Source organism: Stegodyphus dumicola, chromosome 6 (assembly GCF_044657685.1).
Source record: "Stegodyphus dumicola isolate Sdum_Otavi_A_Nest chromosome 6, ASM4465768v1".
NCBI lineage: Eukaryota > Metazoa > Arthropoda > Arachnida > Araneae > Eresidae > Stegodyphus > Stegodyphus dumicola.
The window spans coordinates 201,755,954-201,780,909 of NC_140773.1; positions in this window are offsets into that span (position 1 = coordinate 201,755,954).

Genomic DNA, 24,956 nt, shown 5'->3' on the forward strand with positions numbered 1-24,956 from the left:
GATGAATGTTCATTCTGTTTTCAAACTGATTTATGGACACAAAATATCCCCAACCAAGAGTCCACTGTGCAATCAACTTCGAATTTTCTTTTTTCTGTTCTCGATTATTCGGCATGAAGATATTTTCAGGAACAGATTTCATATAGTGGGCAAACCAATCATCCTCTGGAAGTTCATCCTCATTATCTTCCAAGCGTCGTTTTTTAATTTTCGAAATTTTTATGTTTCGGAATGTGATACTAATTCTAGGATCTTTAACGTCAGGTTGAGAGGGTATTCCATGCATCCAAAATTGATTCGTTGGGGGTTTCATTACAAGGAGAGTTCCATGAGTTAAGTCCACGCTTCGAGATGTGAAATTTCGCCTGGTAAATACCATTTGACGTTTTGCACCTAAACTGATGATAGGTATATCACTTTCAGGTTCGAGACAAGTTTCATTGTCTTTATGCGTTGAAATTTTCGCCACTCCGTCAGGATAATAGTTCAATAAAGCAAAATTATATTTTTTGCCAGTTATCGTTTCAACATAATCTTTTACATTTAGAAGAGTTTGAGTCCATGGTTCTGCACAAATGCTCGTTCCAGAGAATTCGTAACTAAGTCCTTCATCACCAAAACCGAGTACTTTTCTTCGTGGAACATACTGAGTCCCATTAATTTCAAAACTAATATTTTTAAAATAATAATTTGATAGTTCATCTAGCAAAATATCAGCTTCATTTCGTGAATAAAATTCTTCGTATAATTCCACATTTAACTTTGTATCACATATATTCCTCATATTCGCTTTTGTATCTAACGACAATTCTGAATGATATAGAAATACGTAGCATTCTTAAATAGCAAAAATTATCTAAAAAATACATTAACGAAATGATTTCATCAACACTTATCGTAATACATTCTTGTCATGTCTTGTTTGTGAAGCCAGTCTTTCCGGCGTCATATGTGTAAAAATAATCATGATAGGATAGTGGGAAAGAGTTATAGTGTCCTAATGTTGTTATTCTGAACCTCGATATTACATATATGCATAAGGAGAATCTTAAAAGCATCATCCACTTATCATGATAGAGTAATGGAAAATTTCTAAAACTCTGATAATCATACGCGAAAGAATGTATTATCTTAAGGTTGTTGTTGCTATTCCAAGTTTGACAGTACATACAGAAGTGAAGGAAGATCCTTGATAAGCGCTGCACGTTATCATGATAACGTGAAGTCTACAGCGTATATGTCTACAGAAGTATTCTATTTCAGATTTTACATTATACCCAAAGGGGCGTTTTTTTAACATCTTGTGTGTTAACTTTATTTATTAAATATCGTGTCCTTCGCACTTAAACCATAAAATTCAATTCTACAGCAATATCGCAAAATAATTTTAATATGAGCATATCTTTAGAGTTTCCAATACACAGTCTCGCGAGCTGGAGATAAAAGTGTTCTTTCTTTCAGTGTTATCTTTGCTCGCTTTGAAATCGTGAAGTTTCTTAATCAAAAAATCGTTAAAGTGTTATAGAATATGAAATAGATGATAGAACAAATTCCAAATTAGTGCTTCCAGATGCCCCATATTCGGTGGAAGATTACGTTATTGAAAATTGGATGACTCTAGGTACCGTTGTTTTATCATAATGCGAGAAACATACATACAATGTATTATTTAATTTTTATTTACATTATTTAATTTTTAATTTAAATTACATTATTTAATTTTTTTAAATATAACACAGGGCGATCATATTTGGTGAAAACAATTTGAAAAGAGCCCACCAGCGGCCGAGCGGCAAAGTCGCTGAACACTGGTAGTTCGGTCCGAGGTTCGAATCCCGCGAACGGGCTGGTTGCATGGGTGCTTTCGTGGTTTTCCCCATGTGTAACGTGTATACGAGGCAGTTCCCCTTAGAAAGTCCTCCACGAAGGCATCCCTCACCTTAGGCAGATAGCCCTCGAGGCTTTGCCGTAATCACACACACACACAATTTGAAAAGTTAAATGAACATTTAAATTTTTCGACGCAAATTGCCAAAGCGAAATTAATAGCCCTTACGTGCTATCGCTCTTTAAGCCTTTAAAAAAAAAAAAAAAAGCTACTTTTGGCAGCTACTTTAAGAAAAATACTTCCCACATATATGAAGCCCTAGCTGTTTATGAGCTCAAACTATCGCTGAAGGTATATGCTCGAGAATGTGATGATTTAAGACAATAGAGCTTTCACTGTTCGATTAAAATGTAAAAATTTCGAATTTTTTTAATGGCACACCCACCTTTTTTCCGCGGAATTTCATCAGCGCATTGTAAAGCATTTATAAAGAAAAGCATTGTAAAACAGCAATGAGAACACGAGAGAGGAAAGGGAAAAAAATATCTTGTAGCGTAATTAAGAGCTCATTCATCTCTTCCCCCCCCATTGTTCAATTATGAAGGCTTTTCAAGATTAACTTACGTATGCGCCATATAAATTATTGCTATTTTCTATAACTTAATTTTTTTGCTATTTTCTAGCAAAGAAACCATTTCGAAATCCATTGAATTATTTTATTCTTTTGGACACTTGGTATTCCCAAACACTTGAAACATTTCTCTTTTTAAACTGGAAGTCGTCATTAAATTTGAAAAATTCTCTGTCTAGTGGTAGAAGAACGTACAAAGGTGACAAATTCTGCCCATGGCAGAAAATGATTGTATTAGCAACAAATTAAGTCCTAAGAGCCAAATTACTTTGACATATATCTCCGCCTATTCCTTTGAGGAGGCAGATTGCATCCCGTTGAGGAGGCAGATAGCATTAGATTAAGTCTCCTTTTTTCAGTTTAAATCGCCACATATATTTGACACGAAAGTCTGCTGCTTCCTAAGAGTCATAGCCCGCAGCTCTTGCGTGATTTAACAAGACTTTAAACAAGAGATGGAATGCTATGGGGTGCAAATAAACCCCGAAAAAGAAAAACCATTTTGACAGGTACCCGAAAGACGAATTCAGATATCTATAATAACAGCGAAAACCGATCGTGAGAGGAGCTGATTGAAATCATGACCCGCTAAACCTCAACAACAATCTACACCCTACATTATTACATCAGATCCTTTTGTATCCAGACATAGAAACGTCTGAAGCACGGCGGCCATTTGTCCGGACAGAGCTTCCAACACAGTGGCTGGTCAGCGGACCAGAGAATATCTTAATAACAGCCCTCATTGTTCAGTCGTAAGACAGCGTGACAGTGAACACTGTGTAATAACAGTGCAGGTAACAATGCTGTACAACTTGCCCGACATGAATCGCTGAATTGCGATAATACTTGCGATGAGAGAATCAGATGTGTATGCGAGTGTGATAATAATAGACGGCTCTTCTGTATTGCCGCGTCCATAAGGTAGGAATGGAAATGGATGCAAAACAGAGAACACAATTGCAGACGATTTTTAAGCAATGGGATGGGAGTCGCCGAAGAACAATCGAGCCTTTTAAATTAGAGAAAAGAGACTTGAATGAGTGTGGGAGGTGAGAAATGGAAGTTTTGATGCCGCTTTTGTGAATTTGTTACACGAGCTCGTTAGGAGCTAATAAGACTGGAAATGAAGATTAATGAATTGGAATTTGCATGCGAGAAGTACCTTCAAAAATATACACTTCGCCGCAAGTAAAATAATTTTCTGTTGTCGTTGAAATAGGTTAATATCAGCTTAGCTATCTGAATTAGCCGCTTGCACGGCGACCGCCTATACTAATAATTATATAATTTTTTTTTCTAAAAAAAAAAAAAAGAATATCTGAAAGCTTTCAGATTTTAACAGGCACCCAAAACAATTTGTTAAGGTTTTTTACGCTCTTGCTGAGCCGCACTCTAATAGTCTGTTGTTGCAGCACTCTCTCCTGCTACCCCCCTTTATTTATCTTTTTAACTTCATTATTAAGCCTTGTTTTCTTCTCACTTTCGCCATATACAATTCAAAAGAAAAATCACAAAAATTTTAAAAGCAGCGTGTTTAGAATTTCCGATGTAATGTTAAATATTGGCATAAATTATCTAGATTTTCAATCTTTTCTCAGTTCATCGTATCAACGTTCAGTTTGCTTAGTAAGATAGCTAACAAAACATTTTGTTTTATGTTTTTATTATTAAAGTTTTGTGAGTAAACTTTATTTATTAAATTTTACATACTTCACATTTACGCCACATAAAATTCCATTCAATAGTAAATCACAAAATATTTAAAAATAGCAGTTCTTAAAAATTTCCGATAGACATTCTCTCGCTTTGGAGGTAAAAAAATGTTTTATTCCGTATAGTGCTGCTACTGCTTGCATTCAAATAACTGAGTTTGTTAATCAAAAATTCATTAAAGTTTTACAAAATATGAAATAGATGCTGCAACAAATCTGAAAGCTTTCAGATTTTATAACGTTTTTTTAACATTTTGTGCGTGACTTTTATTTATTAAATATCGTGTTCTTTGCATTTAAACCACATAAAATTCAACAGCAATATCGCAAAATATTTAAAAACAGCATATCTTTAGAATTTCCAATACACAGTCTCGCGCGCTGGAGATAAAAATGTCTTTTTTCATACAGTGTTGCCATTGCTAGCTTTAAAATCGTTGATTTTGTTAATCAAAAATTCGTTGAAGGTTTACAAAATACGAAATACAGAATAAAACAAATTCGAAATTGAAAATTCGGGCTTTCAGGCGTCCATATTCCGATGCAGGACTACGTTATTCAAAATTGGATGGCTTTAGGTACCCTTGTTTTATCACAATGCAAAAAACATACATATATTCATAAAAATTCTTCATTATTTAATTTCTTCAAATATAATACAGGTCCGTGGTTTGAGTGCCGGCGAGGGCATTGCTCATTTTTCATGTCTCCTGCTTCGAAATCACCTAATGTCTCTACAATTTTATTGAATCAAGTAATCCGAAGAGGATCGGCCAATTTTATTTCGAACTCCAGAGAAGACATGTATGTCTTTAAGTATACAGTGTCTGTGTGCATGAAGGCACTTAAAAAGCTGTAGAGCAAAAGTTCTGTCGAGATGACTAATACGGTGCCGCATTCTTATGCAAATCCACCGTTCTTCGGAAAGGCAGAGAATTTGTCATAATAGTGCAGCGGGATAAGGGAACTTGCACAAAATGAAGATAACTTTCTGCCTTGAAAGTGATCGTCGGCAACCTTTTATGCTAATCCGGGCATTTTACATAATCTATGAACATCTTTAATCAAGTACGATTTTCATTTCAGTTACTGATTAATTAAAACGTTGGAATGACATATAAAGATGCTCGCCTTTTTATGAAGTATGTCGGATTGGTATAAGACTGCTGAGGTTTTCCTCAATTGTCCTAACAATTGTTTCAACAATCCTAACAATCCTAACAATTGTCCTAACAATTGTTTCAGGTTCTGCTTCTCGGAAGAGAATCCAAGTATTTCAATAAATCACTTTATTTTTACTGAAATGACGAACTTCTCTACATATAAAATTCATAAAATGTGTGTAGATTTAAATGTCGGGTAAGGACTCATAAGTCGGTTAAAGGCGTTGGGTACATACACGCATATATATACTTTTGGTACTGCCGATTGTAATTAAAAAGTGTGGTACACTGCCATATACCGGGCGAGCCAAAAGTTCGTTAGATCTTTAAAATTTATGAAAAAAAGAAAGAAATTACGATAAAGATGGGCTATTTGCAAGAAAGGACTCACAAGGAAGTCATTTTTTTTTCAACAGCAAAATTATTTTGAGTTTCAAATGTCGCCGGTAGAGGGCGCTGACGACCCGAAACACAATGAACAGGACACCAGTACTCTCCATTCATTTATTCTTTCAACAACACTTGTTCAACATGACCTCCACGACGTTGTACGACACAACTAAGGCGATTCACATTGCCTATTACAACTGAATGCAACATGCCGGAATGAATTGCGAAAACCTTACGACAGATAGAATCTTTGAATTCGTCCAATGATGAAGAGAGTGAATGGTACACAAGTGATTTCAAATAGCCCCACCAACCAGAGTGAGGTCGAGTGATTGTGGAGGCCATGCAATCTTGCCACCTCGACTGATCACTCTGTCTTTACCAAAAGTACTCAATAGGAATCGTTTTACTGGATTGGCATAGTGTGGCGGTGCGCCATCTTGTATAAAACCGGTTACATATAACACACCTCTTTGATTTAATGCGGACACGATTCTGCCACAAAAGAGTAAGATAACGCTCAGCGGTTATTGTGCGTGTTTTTCTAGACAGATATCAGATATTGTTCTTCAAAGAAGAATGATCCGACAGTGAAAGATGAGGTAAAGCCACAACAGTCCGTCAACTTGGCTGGATGCAATGACTTTACGAGTGTTTTGGGTTTTGACGTCTCCTTGTAATGCCAGCCTCATCCATCCAGAAAACGTTGAACAACACTGAGGGTCGCTTTCAATTCTTGCCATAGCCCACCCAGCCAATGGACCAAAGCTGTGTCTCCCGGTTGTAACTCATGCAGTGATTGTAATTAATAGGGATGGAGATGCAATATTCCTTGGAGGATACATGAGTGAGGACACATCCAGTATCATTCCAGCTATGCGAGCGCTGCTACTCAACATGGATGATTCCTCCGCTATATCACTCATAGTGGTTTCCACCGCAGTAATTCTTACCTTCGCCAACGAGGGTCTTCCATTTCGTGACCAATCCTCCAAAGAGCCATTTTCTTCAAACCGTTTGAAAAGCTTCAGTTTTCCAGAACATGGTATGGAGCCATTCTTTATCTTCAGTCCTCTCGCCGTGCGAAATTTTCACAACGCAACGGTTGCTGACTCTCCGTTTAAACAGAACAATTTCACCAACAACGCTTGCTTTCAGATAACATTCTGAAAGCGAATAAGAAATCCTCGTGCATCACAGTTTTTTATTGTAAGATTAATTTACATGATTCTGTTGAATTTCTCGCATGTCAGGGTCCTCTACCGATGACATTTCTAACCTTTTTTTTTTTTTTTTTCTGCTAAAAAAAAAAATCGACTTTTTTGTGAGTACTTTGTTGAAAACCGGACTTCTTTATCAAAACCTCTTCCTTTTTTTATGAATTTTTAAAGTTTTAGCAAACTTTTGGCTCACCGTGTATTATAGCAGACCCATATACAAAATTTCAATGTTCTATGGCTAATTGTTTTTAAGCTACATATATACAGCCTTCACGAAAAATTCATTTTAAATCCATTCTACAATTCGTTTTGAAAAAAAAAAAAAAGGGGGGGAGTTCTTTTTTCTGTTCGCATATACAGACGTCACGCAAAAAAATCGTCCTATTGGATTCGGGAACTGTCAAAATGGATATTTCCATTGAAATATGATACCTGAAATTTTTCGCGATTACGATGTTTTCTAATGTTTTCTAATTTCTAATTTTCTAATGTTTACGATTTTGGCTTATAAAGTATTTCTCCCGTCTTCTTAACATGCCTTCGTGGTGTGGGGTCTGCACGCTGAGCGCGTATTTAGAGGTTTGTAGTTCGATTCCCGGCGAAGGCGTTGCTTATTTTTCATCACTCCTGCTTCAAAAAATCCTAATACCTCTACAGTGGCACCCGAACTAAAAGGGTGGTGGATGATGATTCTGCACACCCAGGATTTGGCGACTGGGTCCCCTAAAAACCCTAGTCGCCCTTTAAAAGGGGGGTACATAAAATATTTCTCCCGCCTTCTTAACACGTCATCGTAGTGTAGTGGTCTGCACGCTTGGCGCGTATTCCAGAGGTCCGTGGTTCGATTCCCGGCAAAGTCATTGCTCATTTTCCATGATTCCTGCTTCCCCCACAAAAAAAATAAAAATAAAAAAAATAAAAAAATAAAAAAAAAAAAATAAATAAAAATAAATAAATAAATAAATAAAAATAAAAATAAAAAACTTATGCCTCTACGGGCTAATTATATCTCTATGCAAACGGCAGGCCCACAGTCGCGATGTCAGACATGTGTATATTTCTAGTATTTGAAATACAGATTATGGATTTATGGATTTACAAAAAAATGGTTCTTTGTTATTTTTGCTTTCTCGATGCTACTAAGAAATAACTAGCTAGCTTTCCAATTTCTGCTATCTTAACCTTTTTTAAAAGCAAAGATTGAAATTTCGGTTATGTTTTTAATGGCCTTTTCAATCCTATATACGTGCTTCGTTTATATGATGTTTATCTATTGTTTAACTATGTATTAGTTGATTTGTTACTTTTTTATTGTTTTCTTAGCTTTCTTTCTTTCTTTTTTAATTTTTTTTTTTTATTAGCATCCGTTTCTTGTAGTTTTCTTTTTTCTACTAAGCCAATCTGTTTTAATGGAGAAGCCCTTTATACACTTAAGTCTATTACTACTATTTGATTGGTTTATTTACTACGCTCAACAGTGACTTTAAACTGTTTGCTTCCTCCGTGCGTATATTATAATTTGCAAAGTTGATCTGTTTGAAGTTCAACTTCATTTTCTTAATGTCATCTCCAAATAATGACATATAGGGCTTTCTTAATAGCTGTACTATGCTTTTATTAACAATGAAATGTATACAAAGCATGTTATCTATTTATAATTTCTTAATGGCAACTCAAAATATTTCGTACACTTTTCTATTCGAGGGCGCTTACACATTTTTATAATGATTTCGGGGATGTTTAGTTAAAATGCAAAGGTGTTTTTTTTTATTTTATTTATTTATTTATTTATTTATATGTTAGATCTGGCCTTTCTTCTGAACTATATTGCATCGTGATTTTCATAAAAGAAGAGCTTTTCGTAAAATTTCCAGGGTTACTGATTTCCATTACTTTCCAGAATCCATTTACGGGTGTGCGATTAGAAATAGCTTTTTTGCAAGAGACCAGAGGCACAATAGACTAAAGGTGGTTTGGTTTGTTTTTTTTAATTACGGCAAAGCACACTAGGGCTTTCTGCCTAAGGGAAGGGATGCCTTCGTGGAGAACTTTCTAAGGGAAACTGGCTCGTATACACGTTACACATGGGGAAAACCACGAAAACGCCCATGCAGCCAGCCCGTTTGCGGGATTCGAACCTCGGACCGAACTACCAGTGTTCTGCGACTTTACCGCTCGGCCGCTGGTGGGCCTAGACTAAAGGTGAAACGTCAGGAGACTAAATGCAAGAAAGCATTGAAATGTCACAGGCGATAACATCGCGGATGAAAATGTGGCAGATAAAACAAAGTAAGGCAAAACATCGTCGTACAAAACATCGTGGGAGTAAACAATGCAAGGGGGAAAACTTCTCATTTTAAAACATCATAGTGCAAAACATCACCGTCGAAAATAACGCGATTCGAAAACTTGGCATTTAAAAATCATCGTCTTCGAAAATAAAGCGATAAGAAATAAAGCACCTACATATCACCGCATGACCATAATATTACAGACATACGTTTTTCAGGCTTTAAAAGTAGTAAACGCATTTTTGCATAATGATTTGTGAGCGCAAGAAGGAACGAGGAACATTATTGTATTTTTAGTACTAATAAATTTTTACCGAAAAAATAAGAAGGACACTTAAGCAATCAAAAACTGAAAATGAGTAGAAAAATAATACTACATACTTAACAGAATTTTATAATTTGATAATCAATTAAACAAATTTAATAAAGGTAACAATCTGAAGTTATTCATTTTTCTTTTGCTAATCTTTTTAGACTACATTTTTCATGAAAATTTGCCCATAAAACGCTATAAAAGACATTAACTTATTAATGACTTTTATTATTTAACTATATAATTTAAAATTTCTATTAACTTCTTTACCTAGCACTATTTTCCTACTCATTTTCAGTTTTTGAATGCTTAAATTTCCTTCTCCTTTTCTCAGTAAACATTTATCAGTTAATTCAAAAATATTGTTGCATTCTACGGGTTCGTGGATTTGGAGTAACTGATGACAACACTTGATGAAGAATCAAAATACAGTTTATTCTCCAGTATTACTCAGGACTGTTTCAAAACACGTTTACAGTCGTCGAAAGACTACGTTAAACATGCTGAAACAATCAGTAACGCAACCTTCAGACAACAACGGCGAAACAGCTTCAGGGCAAAGCACCAAAGTACAGCTCCAGACTCATTTCGGTCACTCTCAAGCTAATCTCTAAGCTCAAAACAGTACTATTGAAGTCAACAAACTCTACTACTACTGTTCAAGATACTGTCTGTACTCTTCACGATAAACTGCTAGAGGCAGGGTATTTGTAGCTATGGACCAGCCTTCGAGAACATTCTGGGAAGCTGATTGCAACCAAAATACGATTTGCACATCTTCATGTTATAGCAGTCCTATATACACAATTTCAACGTTCTGAGGCTACTCGTTTTTGAGTTATGCGAGATACATGCGTACGTACGTACAGACACCGCGAAAAACTCTCTTCAGAATTAATTTTAAAGCAGTTTTATAATTTTTTTGGAGGAAAAGCGTCTTTCATTCTGTTCTTACGTACAGATGTCATGCAAAAACATCGTTAAATTGCATTCGATAACGGTCAGAATGGATACTTTCGTTGAAATATGCTACCTGAAACTTTTCGCGATTACAATACTTCCTTTTTACTTTGTACAAGAAAGTATACAGGAAATTGTGTTATCAAGTGTGATTCCAAGAGCAGATTAGTATACTGAGAGCTCATTGACAGCGTGTGTAATATTTGAAGTTTATAGTGGGGTTCTAAGAGAATTAAATGTTACAGCAATCTTGCTTGCTCTGCGGAAAGCCTTTTGACGGGAGCGAGAAGGAATGCTGATAGAATATGAATGCCGCAGGCATAGTATTTTGGTACATATAATTGTCTATTAGAATATTTTCATCTTATAATATTATATACAGGGTGATTCAAAACTACAAAGGGGAAAGTACACCTAGACGACTCGGAATTCTGTAGCAATGCAGGGTCAGAAATGCAGTCCAAATGAGATAGAGGGTTTTTAGTGGCTGTTGCAGGAAAACCGTTGACAGCCCCCGCAAAGGATAGAAAATATTAATACATCGTGATCGAAAACTGACATTTAAAGACCATCATAAGCTTAATATGTTATGACTTTCCTGATAAACAAGTTGCCCGAAGTTTAGTAAGGAGTTTCAAAACTGCCCACTGCATTTCAAAAATCCGAGATTCCATGCCTTGCACGACATTACGAAATGTCGGAGACTTTCATCATCAGAAATGTCAGAAAGAACTTCTTTTTATGGTCTTTAAATGCCAGTTTGCGATTACGATGAATTTCAACAATTTTTTTTCTCTGCTACCTCTGATCAGCTGAAGGATAAACCTCTTCTCCTACAACAACCTCTCGAGAGGACTTTTGGCCTGCCGCATATTTACAGTGCCCTCATGCCGCACAGATACTATGCATTTACAACATCCCTGCCTTCTCCGGGATTCGAACCCGGGCCCTTCGGTACGGCAGTCAAAGTCACTATCCCGGTTGGGCGGCATGGCATAGTTAAACTCTGAAATCGATACCCGTATAGATTTTATTAAATGCGGGAATGAAATACTTTTCGCAGACTTTGGACAATTTATGAAATATTTCAATCCTCTTTCCACAAAAAGAAAATGATTATTCTTCGCATCTTCTGTGGTTGCAAAAACAGTGTAGAAAAATAAAATGCGCTTGTATCACTTAAACAACTAAATCGGACTAAACGATATTTTCCCGAAATAGCTGCACGAACATGCCAAGATTTATCTCAGGCCGATAGCGCTGCCCGTGAGTTCTAGGGATTTAATTAGAGATCAACTACTAGAATTTGATATTGAGAAAAAAAAAAAAAAAAAAAAAAAAGTAGTCTGAAAGGCTTAAGATTTTAACGATAGCCCAAAAGGTAGCTTTTATAAAGCCGAGTTTATTATTTACAATTTAAAGATAAATGCCTTACATTTTTCTAAATGACAACAGTCTCGCGCGCTGCTGATAAAAAGTGTTTAACGGCGTGATACACCGACCCTTCGGGGGCAAGAATGCGAAGCCGTTATTCAAAATTCAAACAGATGGTAGAAATAACAACGTGAACACTCGTTAGCGAAAACAAGCTCTGACTAACCTTTTCGCTACTTCAGTTTAAACACACTCTCGTTGACTCTAATTCATGTAGTACATCCTGGCGAGGAAACGCTAGGAAAATTAGTAGTGACAGAAAAGGCTAAGAAATTAAGTAAATGTAAGTAAAAATAATATATGCTTTATATTCTGATTTGGGCTAGTATCACTTCAAATGCAAAAACTACCCCAAATTACGAAAACAATTATTATCTATTAAATCTGCTTATCGAAAAGATTTTCCTACGCACATTTGCATCTTCCTCTAATACGGAACGGGTCACAAGTTATCGATACTTTTAGAATTATTATAAGTCCATGATGTTTTCGACACCTTATTATTACAACTGAAAAACCTGATATTACATCCATTCACAAGCAAACAGATATATGTGTGCATCCATGCGGAAAGAAGGTGAAACATTTTAATAGAGAAATAGGAGCTGTTTTATTTACTTAAATTTTTACATCAGATGCATTTGACAGAACACTATTTTTAAATCCAGTTTACTTCCACGTTTTGGAAGACATTGAGAAATTTCAATAACAAGAAAGAAAGCGTAAATAATAACAAAAAAATAAATTCAACGCTATTCAGAATGTTTTCTTCCCTCCCCACTTCAACCTCCCCTCCGTCCATGCTCGAAAAGATAACTTTCTAATTTCTCGATATAAATGTTTTCCAATTGCTACGTTTCGATAATGACTATCTTAAGTTCTATCAATGCCATTCGAGAACTCTCGGATATAAATAATAATCATTATAATAACTCGAGACAACGAAATGATATTCTAAAAGAATACCTCATCAAAAACTTACTCACTGAGTTCCCGAAAAAAAAAAAAAAAAAAAATATACAAAACATTGGAAAGAAAAAATGTCAAGTTTCTTAAGAAAATCTTTGACACCACTCTATTGTTAACTTGAGGTCAGAAATGACGAGTTCGAAATGAGAAAAAAGGTGGAAACAAAATAAAAGAAAGGTTCGTATAAAAGAGAAAAACCTTCCCCATATCCAAACGGTCAAATGTTTTCGGCAGCTCCCTGTTATTAAGCTTCCCTCCCCCCTTCGAAAATCTCCCCGCCCCCCTGAAACTCAAGTTTCATGGTTTATTTACCATTGGTTCTCCCCCTATTGTTGACTGACGAAATTCTTGGCTGAGTCTATTGTTGCAGCCAACAATGACACCTTGAATGACAGGGCAGTTCAACAATTACTCTCCAGGTTTTTAAAAATTCTTATTATCGTTTGTTTGAAACCCCATTATTTTTTTTTTTTCTTTCCCCAACTCGAAATAAAAGCTACAACTAGCGGTGAAAAATTCTGCACAATAGGTTAAGGGATTGTGTGTTGTGGCTTTAATGAAAGCTGGCTTGTTGGTAGTATTTATTAAACAACAGTTGTTTGTGATTGGAACAAAAGGGAATCTGGCAACAATAGGATACGATGAAATGGGAGAAAAATATTATCAATATGTTTAATTATGCACCTACGTTTGAATACTCACAGTCATTGCGTGCTTTTATTTAAGTAAATCTTTTATTTAAGTCACTCAGCTTTCAATGTGTTATTAAGTTTTGTTTTTTAATTCCAGTGTCTTCGCAAATGAAAACTTTATCGGTAAATTAGTTTGCGAGATGTAAAGATCTCGCCGCAAATGCGAAAATAATGCAGAAAAGTGCAAGTTCATTATCTTCGGAGATGGCGAAAATCAACCGAAGATCATGGTTGCCGAAATGATAAAACAAGTTTAGTTGTCTCCGGTAAAAGAATTGTAATTATGGCACTTGGCATTGTTTAACTTTTGTGTAAATATGCACTTCCATTGTTTGACTTTCGTAATAAACTCCAGTCATTGCTTGGGTTTTAAGTAAGGACTGACAAGTAAGCAAATTAATAACCGAAGAATAAAAGTAGGTTTCGAATTCTCGTAATTGTTTTTCAAGCAGTTGTACATGATATGTTTAAGCAACTGATTAATCTCTTTTATAGTCAAATGTAGATAAAGGAAATAACCAACTTTTCTTTAATTTTTGGAGATACAAATGTTTAAGCATTAAGAAATGAAATTCTATTTTGACGTCTAAGTGGAGAGCTTTATGTCATTCCGACACTTGCAATTTAGATAGCTCTTTTATTTCCTTGTACGAAGTAAAGAAAGTATTGTAAACGCGAAAATTTTCAGGTATCATATTTCAACGAAAATATCTATTTTGACCGCTATCAAATGCAATTTAATGCCAGTAAGTACAATCGGCAGTACTAAAAGTATATATATGTGTGTATGTACCCAACGCCTTTACCCGACTTAAGAGTCCTTATCCGACCTTTAAATCTAGACACATTTTACGCGTTTTATATGTAGAGGAGTTCATAATTTCAGTGAAAATAAAGTGATTTATTGAAGTACTTGGGATTCTCTTCCGAGAAGCAGAACCTGAAACAATTGTTATGATTGACGGAAACCTCAGCAGTCTTATACCAGTCCGGCATATTTCAGAAAGTTACCTTTGTGCAAGTTCCCTTATCCCGCTGCACTGTATGAAAAATTCTCTGCCTTTCCGAAGAGCGGTGGGTTTGCATAAGAATGCGGCATATATATATACAGGGTGATTATAATTAAAGTTTAAGTTTCAAAACGCTATAAAAAAAGAACCACTCATGGAAATGACGTCAAATTTGAAAGGAATGTTATTGAAGAAGGCGGAAAGCGTATGGCAGAAAAAAAAATTTAGTTTCAAAAGTTAGCAACAGATGGCACTGCAAGCGGAAGAAGACGTAAATTAAAATTTTAGTTAAATTTCAGTGTTATAAAGCCGCCAGGTACCAGGCTGTTCCTCATTTCGCGTCTCAGACGTTCGCCATGGGTGTTTCACTGCAGGATCGCGTCTGCTGGTAAAGCTGTATTACAAGAATGATGATTGTGCAAGAGTAGCTCTGCAAAAATTCAGGACACTGAAGGGTATAAAAGAAGGCGTTGGTCCAATGAGTGTCGTAGGTCTAAAGAAAATGATGCAAAAATTCGAAACGACAGGTTCGTTTGATGTGCAATCTGGTAGAGGGAGAAAACGAGTGCATTCGACGGTAGTTGAAGAAGTGGCCACAGCATTACAAGAGGGGTCGGCCGGTGGTGTGCAACCGTGCAGTGCACGAGAAATTGCCTGAACATTGGACAGGCCTACGAGCGCGGTGCTGAAAATTGTACGAAACATCCTGCAATGCTATCCGTACAAAATTGGCCATGTGCAGGAGTTGCTTCCGTCTGACTTGATAGCTAGGGAGACGTTTGCGTTAGAATTCCTGGCTCGCATGGAAGTGGATAATGAATGGCCGTGGAAAATTGTGTGGACAGATGAAGCCCATTTCCATCTGATAGGATACGTGAATACCCAGAATTGTCGAATATGGGCAACAGAAAATCCACTGGCAACGCACCCCGTACCACTTCATCCTGAAAAGGTCACGGTATGGTGTGGCTTTACGGCATCATTCATCCTACAACCATATTTTTTCGAGCAGACGGGTGCTTCCGGTCCTGTTATCGAAACCGTCACTGGTCAGAGGTATGCGTCGATTTTGCGCAACCACGTGATTCTAGCTCTGCAACAGCATAGATGTGTGGATGAAATCATTTTTATGCAAGATGGCCCTCCTCCGCACATTGCACATCCCGTGAAGCAGCTTCTGAGGCGCCATTTCGGAAATGCTCGAATTATCAGCCGTCATTTCCCTACAGCCTGGCCGTCCCGATCGCCTGATCTTACTCCGTGTGGTTTCTGCTGAGGGGATATCTGAAGGGTGTTGTGTTCTGTGCTCCAACTGCAAATTTAGCGGAATTAAAGGCACGCATTTCGCAACACATTCTGAACATCACACCGGAGACACTGCGATCCGTTGTGGAACATGCTGTTTGTCGCTTTCAACATGTTGCACACAACGGTGGACACCATATTGAACATGTTTTGCGCCAGTCTCGCGACAGTTCCGAACTGCTTTGATGAATGGTTCTTATGCGGTATGTCGCCGCAAAACTCTTGAAACCGATTTGTCCCTTTCGATGTGATATGTACAGTCATGCAAATAAAATTATTCAACAATTCTAATTTGTCAATGCGTTTTAATGTGTAACTTCCACCTTAACCCGTTGTTTTACGAATCATTTCTCGTTTCTCGTCGTGATTCTCCCGCTTACAGCGCCATCTGTTGCTAACTTTTGAAACTAAATTTTTTCTTCTGCCATACGCTTTCCGCCTTCTTCAATAACATTCCTTTCAAATTTCACATCATTTCCATCAGTGGTTCTTTTTTTATAGCGTTTTGAAACTTAAACTTTAATTATAATCACCCTGTATATATATATATATATATGCAGGAGATGTGAAAAATGAGTAATGCCCTCACCGGGAGTCGAACTTGGACATTTCGAATACGCGCCGTATCTGCTACTATTACATCATGAAGGCACGCTGGAAGGAGACAAAAAATACCTTATAACGTATATACACAAAAGATATAATAAAAACAAATACAAATGGAAATACTACATTAGTGTAAGTACAACCCAAAATTTATAATACTTTAAGACTAAACACGTAGTACATTAATTTTCTATCACAATGCTAGGTTTTTAAAATTGCCATAAGTTATTTCTTGCTGGTCATACTATTGTAATTATAGTTGTAGATTTTAGTTTCAGAGTTTGAGTAATTTCCCATTTGAACATGGAATTTTCTGGCCAAGTGGTAATAGAAAGTAAGAAGTTGTACGATATACAATTCTTCATGAATAACAGTGTTTCGCACATAATCAGGGTGCGTTGGTAATTTGACGCGCAACAGAGTTCTGAGCCATTTCTAACTGTTTTCTGTTTCTTCGACAAGAGTAAACCCAGACTAGACAAGCATGGAACGCAGATTGGATTTATAAACGAGGTAGCTTGTTATCAATACATAGAGCGGTGGCTCAGAAAGTGATACTCTTTTCAGTGTTATAGTCTGCAGAGAGATTTCTAGTACTTTCCACTTCTCGAATTTACGGAAGGCATATGAGGGCTGAATGCGGTTAAAGCTACATAAAGCGTCAATTGCATTTATTCAGTTGCAATACCAATTACAGACCTTTCGGATACGCGCCGTATCTGCTACCATTACATTACGAAGCACGCTGGAAGGAGACAAAAAATACCTTATAACATATATAAACAAAAGATATAATAAAAACAAATACAAATGTTCGGACCGAAATGTTTCCAAATGGTCGCCAAGTTTGGCGAATTTTGGCTATTCCTCGCAAAAGTCTAGCTATGAAAATTAATCGTCAACATGGCCAATTTTCGCCAATTTGGCGAGATATCCGTTTACCCAATGCTAAATAGACTTACCCTTGTATTCTTTTACTTTTTTCGGCAAAGTTTCGCTTCTTTAGATTTTCATGTTACGTTTACAAAAAATACTACAATTTCACATATAATTTCATTTAAATTATTTACACATGTATAAAATTCGTAACAATAAATATAATAACTGTGAAATATAACTAAAGAAAACAATAACTAAAATAGGCAAATAGGCAACTCATGTCTTAAAACTCATTCATCTCATAATATCTTAAGACTAACGTCAAAACAATTCGAAAAATACAAATCATAAAATTAAATCATAATAATAAATTTCAATCGACAGAACGTAATTATTACATTTTGTTGATTGGAACAGAAGACAAAACTCTCCAAAGTGAAACATAAAATGAACAGAGCAACAACTTTGTGTCTGGAAGAGCTTTAGTCAAAAATTCGATTAATTTCGAGGTCTTGTCACTTTTTTGCTGTTGTATAATTTCATCACGATTAAGTAAATACACAGAATGTTGGAGTTGGTGAGAAAGCATATCAGCTTCAACGTTTGTAGAGCCTTTTTGATATTTAACTTCGTAATCAAGCATACTGAGTCGGAGTGACCAACGGAATAATCTGCCTCTTAAATTTTTAACATTTTTAAAGCCAAGCAAGGGCTGCATGATCGGTATGGATTGTAAATTTTTGACCGTGAAGATAGTAATAAAATTTATCTAATGCATCAACAATAGCTAAACATTCAAGCTCTGTAATTGCATAATTTTTTTCGTAATCTTTTAAAGCTCTAGAATGGTAGGAAACTGGATGTAATACATTACTTTCATCTGGCTGCTTCAAAACAGCTCCCACAGCAATCTGTAATGCATCAACAAAAACATGACAAGGTTTATTTGGATCATACAATTGTAAGACTGTTTTTGAAATAAGAATATTTTTCAGTTCGTCAAAAGCAGTTTGACATTGATCATCCCAATGCCATTTTTCAATAATTTATTTAAAGGAGATCTTAATTTAGCATAATTAGGTATGAATCTATGATAAACATTTACACTGCCTAACACTTTTTGTTGTTCTTTTACATTACTTGGATATTTCAAATTTTTAATACTTTCAATATTTTGGTTATCTGGGGTAACTTTACCCTTTCTAATTTCATAACCTAGAAAATTGATTTTATCTTTGGCAAAGACACATTTACTCTGGTTCAATTTAATACCTTCTTGAATAAATATTTCAAATAATTCACTCAAATGTTTTAGATGTTGTTCTTTGGAAGAAGAGTAAACAATTATATCATCAAAATAACTACAAGCAAATTGGATTTTATTTTTAATGAGGATGCGTTTAATAACTCTGTTAAAGATAGCCGGTGCATTTTTGAAGCCAAAAGGGAGTCTTAGCCATTCATACAGTCCAAAATTTGTAATAAAAGCCAATTTTTCGGTGTCATCAGGGTGAATAGGAATGTGCCAAAACCCCGATCTTAGATCTATTGTCGAAAAGATATTTGCATTACTTAATTTGTCTAATAAAAAGTCTATCTGGGGCAGGGGATGAGCATCAGTCTTTGCTAAAGCATTCAACTTACGATAATCAATACACATTCTGGTTTTTTTGCCCTCATCGCGTTTTAATACTAAAGTTACTGGGGATGCATAAGGACTACTACTTTCTTTAATAATTCCATTTTTTAATAATTTATCAATTTGTCGTCTAATTTCTTCTTCCTTAGGGGAAGTTCGATAAGGTCTTAATGTGACAGGCAAATCAGAAGTCAAGTTAATTCGTTGTGGTTCAATGTTAGTTTTACCTACATCATATTTATTTTTGGAAAACACATTCTTATATTTATTTAACAGTTTAATTAATTCAGGGTTTTCTTCCTCCATACTCTCTGAATCTGTTGTTATTTCACTTCTTTGTTTTTTCACATCACTTTTTTGAATTTTTAGTTTTACATTACTTTCATTATTTACATTAACTCTTGTTACGTTAGACATCTTATCATCATTAAATTTCATAATATTAGACTTATTACCTTCATTAACTATTATACCTTTAGACACATTATTTTCATTAGATATATTTTTTTCATCAACACTTATTACCTCAGAGATATTACTTCTAGGTTTTGTCTTAACTGATGGCGTTACATTACTGTTTTTTTCAAGTACTTGATCAAGTTGTACATGCAAAGAAACTTTGTTATTTACATTCACAGAATTTGAAATGTTTTCATTTCTTTGAGTTACCACTAAATTACTAGAATCAATTTTTAATTCAAATAATTTACATTCATTTAAATCCAAAAGAACATAATCTAGATTAGTATCTAACACTAACAAGTTAATTAGTTTAATAATATTTCCAATTTTTATTTGTAATCTACACATTTTATCAATAGAAAAATTTCCTTTAGTTTGCCTAATTTTAATACCTTTTACCTTTTGAATTTTTAACTGTAAATTGTTTGCAGATTTTTCTGAGATGATAGACAATGTCGCGCCAGTGTCCACGACACAGCCGACTGATCTGCCATGGGATAAAAATCCTTTAATTCTTAGTTGTCAAATTCCCGAAGAATCAGACCCCGAATTTTTGTTTTCCACATTAGAATTAGTTTCAGTTTCGTTGTTCTCATTTCGGAATGGGCAGATTTGAGCCCAGTGATAACAATTTGGTATCTCATTTTTGGTACATATTCTACAAGGTGATGGGGCTATACCGTCAAAATTACTATTAGTATGGTGACTTACAACTTTATTTCCGTTGTTGATATTGCTGTTAGATTTATTTCCAATTTGTTGAAAACTATGAGGTTTGTAATTAGATGCATTGGGTCGATTATCAACAAAGTGACGATTATTATTTCGGAAATTAGCTTGTCTGAATTGTTGACTATTCCTATCTCTGTTATAATTTTGCGAATTTTCATCTTTAAATTCATGAATTTGTCGAAATTTTTGGGCTTGTTCTAGCCAAGTTATCGGATCAGCGGGACTTTGAACAATCATCATAGACTTTAAATTCGTTGGCAAACCATCTGTCAAACCTTCTAAAATTATTGATTTATCCAAATTAAGCCGCTTACCCACTTCAATTTTCTTTCGAAAGTAATTTGTGATGTCTTCTCTGGCGTTATATTTTAAATTAGCGAAGTCGCCGAAAGTAGTTAAGGTGGGATCGATGAAGTTTTCTTTTAATATTTGTTCAAATTCATGGCAATTTTTAATATAGAGCCAGAGGGCTTTTCCCTTAATGTAACGAGAAATATTTTCCCTTAAAGTAACGAGAAATATTTTGAAGTTTCCAATTTTCGTCCTTATTTTGGCAGACTTTGTTAAAATAACCTAACCAAGATATTATGTCACTGTCCTTAGAATCTTCAAATGGAATAATATTTAAATCTATTGTATCTTGATTCATGTTCAGTGAATTGTCAAGATTAACAGGTTCCTGATTTGTCGACATTGTAACTGAAACTTTAAAATTTTCTTGAGAACAAAAAATGTGCACTTTTCTCAAAATATTTTTACAATAGTTAAAATATTTTTTTTTAAACCAAAAACTCTTCAGAGTATTATCAACACTTCATAGAATAGTAGACTTAAATAAAAATTTTGTATTCTCAAATTTTATGATTATCACTACATATTTCAGGATAATATCAAATCTTACTTAGAATACTATTAATTAGAATGAGACTTGAAATTTAAATAAACTCTTAATTACTTTAACATAATATATTTAAAACAAACTATTGCCGTAGCAACTTAGTTCACACACTGAGAAAAAATAATTTCTTAAAATATGTTCTTACTTGGCTGTTGAGTACACTATTTATCTTACTCGAAGGCCCACCAGCGGCCGAGCGGTAAAGACGCTGAACACTGGTAGTTCGGTCTGAGGTTCGAATCCCGCGAACGGGCTGGCTGCATGAGCGTTTTCGTGGTTTTCCTCATGTGTAACGTGTATACGAGCCAGTTTCCCTTAGAAAGTCCTCCACGAAAGGCATCCCTCCCTTTAGGCAGATAGCCCTCGTTTGCTTTGCCATAACTGAATAATCCAAAATCCATTATCTTACTCGTTTATGTGCTGTAAAAAAAAAAAAAAAGAAAAAAAACAGCATGAATGATTGAAATTTTTCACCTTCTTTCCAGCAGACGATATCCAAATCATGCGGTTTTAACTATGAGACGCGCTCAAAATTCGAAGACAAAGCTGCATCACAATTCACAATTCTTCAGTTGTAAAAAACAGACACAACTTGCACTTAAAATGTTCTTTCTCTTCCATTGGATCTTTGGTTACACCTATGCTGCCGACTCCTTGTGATGTACCAGCTTTAGTCGTAGCTTATATTATCAGACGAAAAGTTTAAAAAAAAAAAAAAAAAAAAAAAAAAAAAAAAAAAAACAGGATCTATTTATTCTTATTCAGGAGAAATAGCAGTTACAAAATCAGATATCCGGAGTAAATAAAAAGAATTACTAATAACTTTTTGTATGAAGTTTACTGCAACGTGACATTTAAGAAAAAGCCCCCGATATTCTTTTGCGAGTCTTTTTATAGCCTCTGGAAAGGCGGAGCTTCCAAGAAATGACGTCAACCTCGTCAGCCAATCCAGTTCGCTTTAAATATTTCCAGAACATTCTATAACTGTACGCGTAGAAAAGGCGGGAAAAACAACTTGTCTACGGGGCTGTGCATTTAATTCCACGTACTTTCAAATAAGAGAACATCGCCATTAAAAATGAAAAGAACATACAGTTAGAAATTTAAGTGTATTCTTGGCTATGGAATTTTATTATTACATATATATAAAAGCATGGCAACATTTACCACTTTGTAAACGTAAACATTGTTCCACTGAGCGCATCCATGCAACACACATATTTTTTCTCTTCACCTTTTCTAAAATCAGATTTCTGATTCCTTCTTATACCTGTTCAGTTTTTGATACCCGCAGCTATTTAATGTCATACATAGTGTAATATGAAACACATGAATTATAATTAAGGCAGAATGTTTACTAGCAAATTATTTAGTATACCTTATTTTTACTCTTGGATGATAAAATCTTATCTTCTAATAATTAAAGTTTACTTCGTTTTATCTGAATATGGCAAAGCACTTAAGGGCTATCTGCTTAAAGGAAAGGATGCCTTCGCGGAGGACGTTTTAAAGGAAACTGGCTCGTATACACGTTACACATGGGGAAAACCACGAAAACACCCATGCAGCTAAATGAATTCATTAATTCAAGGTTAGGTGATTCTCACTCGAAAGCAAAGTTAAACTGCCGTGCATTTTCCGTCCCAGACTGCTGCTTAAATGATTTTTTATTATTCAATTTTTAAAATTATTATTCAGCCTTAGCTACAACCACAGTAACCATTAAGTACAGCATATACACACGCATGCTGTGCATATGTGCATATTTCGGATACCTTATGATAACAAAATGAGGTACATTGTTGTGTTGTATTCCTTACTTTACAGGAAACACTGTTTTTTCAGATGGAACAAGTATGAGCTTTTAGAAACATGGAGAATAGCTTATAAAGTATTTTCTCCCTTCTTCTAGCATGCCTTCGTAGTGTAACGGTAAGCATACTCGGCGCATATTCGATAGGTCCAGGTTCGAGTGCCGGCGAGGGCATTGCTCATTTTTCATTTCTCCAGCATCAAAAAAACCTAATAAGTCTACAGTGGCGCCCGAACTAAAAGATTATGGATGATGATTCTTCATCATCAGGATTTGGCGACTAGGTTTCCCTTTAAAAGGGGGAATATATAAGTATTTTCTCCCTTCTTCCAGCATGCCTTCGTGGTATAACGGTTAGCACACTTAGCGCGCATTCAAGAGGTCCAGGTTCGAGACCGGCAAGGGCATTCCTCATTTTTCACTTCTCCAGCATCAAAAACACCTAATGACTCTACAAGCTATTTCAAGTTCTTCATAGAAATATCTCACAAAATGCTTTTCATTATAATAATTATAATAATGTAATTACATCAACCTGCAACTGATTTACTCAAATTCTTTAATCCCAAAACAGTGTCCCTCTATTTCAGTTAAAATTACTGAACGAGAAAGAAAGTTCTTGACTACATCTTATTAATTGACACTAAAACATACGGGGTTTTTTTTTTCAGCTATTTTATCGGACAAATACAATTTTCAGATGTTTATGTATTCTTTAATATAAGGGATATACATGTAATTTTATGTATAAGCGTATAAATCTTAACTTTTAAATTAATCAAAATTCATCTTCATATTGGTAATAATTTGAAACATCTTACAATAATATCGGACATAAATTTCTCATCATAAAACAAAAGTACTCTGCAACAGAATAATCTTCCTTTTTTAAGAGAAACTTATAGTGAATGCAGTTGAAAGGTCCATAACACATCTTCAAATTAATGTTACTCTGTGATCGAACTGGCTATTTTGAAAGTCCAGAATGTAATGCTTCGCTTACACACACATATATACCGGGTGACCCAAAAGTCTGTTAACGGTTGAAAATTCAATAATTCACGGAATAATGTAGTCAGAGAGGTAAAAATTGACACACATGCTTGAAATGACATGGGGTTTTTATTGAAAGAAAAAAAAATACGAAAAAAAAAAAAAAAAAAAGACCAGCGTATGCTTTAATAATAGTTACGGTCTTGTGCCTATATCAAAGTGGGTACGTAACAAAGTTGGATATTTTTATTAACCTACAAGAATGGGTGGTTTAAATAAACCAGCATTAATTTATGCAATGGAACTCAAATTGATAAGCTTCCCGGGTGAGGGAGTACCTTCATAAGCATATTCTTAAGGGAAACTTATTGGTATCTATGTAATACCACAGTATTTCATTCGTTGATTTGGTATATATAAATATTTAATAGCAATTTTTTCATTTATTTGCCTGTTACCACTAATTAAAGTTATCTGACTATCGCAAATCTCTAAAGCGTTATCTCCCTAAGTGGAGGAATGCCTTTATGGAGGATGTTTTAAAGAAAACTAGCTTGTATTTGCTGGAAATTTGTGAAAACTTACCATGCGACTTACCCTCTGGATTTGAATCTGGGTCGAGCTATCAGATTTGGTTTGGTTTAGTTTATTTAACTATGGCAGAGCACTCGAGGGCTATTTCCCTAAGGGAAGGGATGACTTCACTGAGGACACTCGAAGGGAAACTGCCTCGTATACACGTTAGACACGGGGAAAACCAAGAAAACGACCATGCAGTCCCCCCCCCTTTCGCCGGGATTTGAACCCCGAACAGAGCTACCAGTGCTGAGTGACTTTACCGCTTGACGGCTGGCGGGCCTAAGAGTATTAGGAAGTTTGAGGCCATATATATCAACATAAAAAGAAAATATGGGATATCTGTAATAAAAAGTATCTTTTTATACGAGTAATGATAGAGTAAAGTCAATTTCCGTTTGCATTAAGCACAGAAACTAAAAAATACAAATGAATGC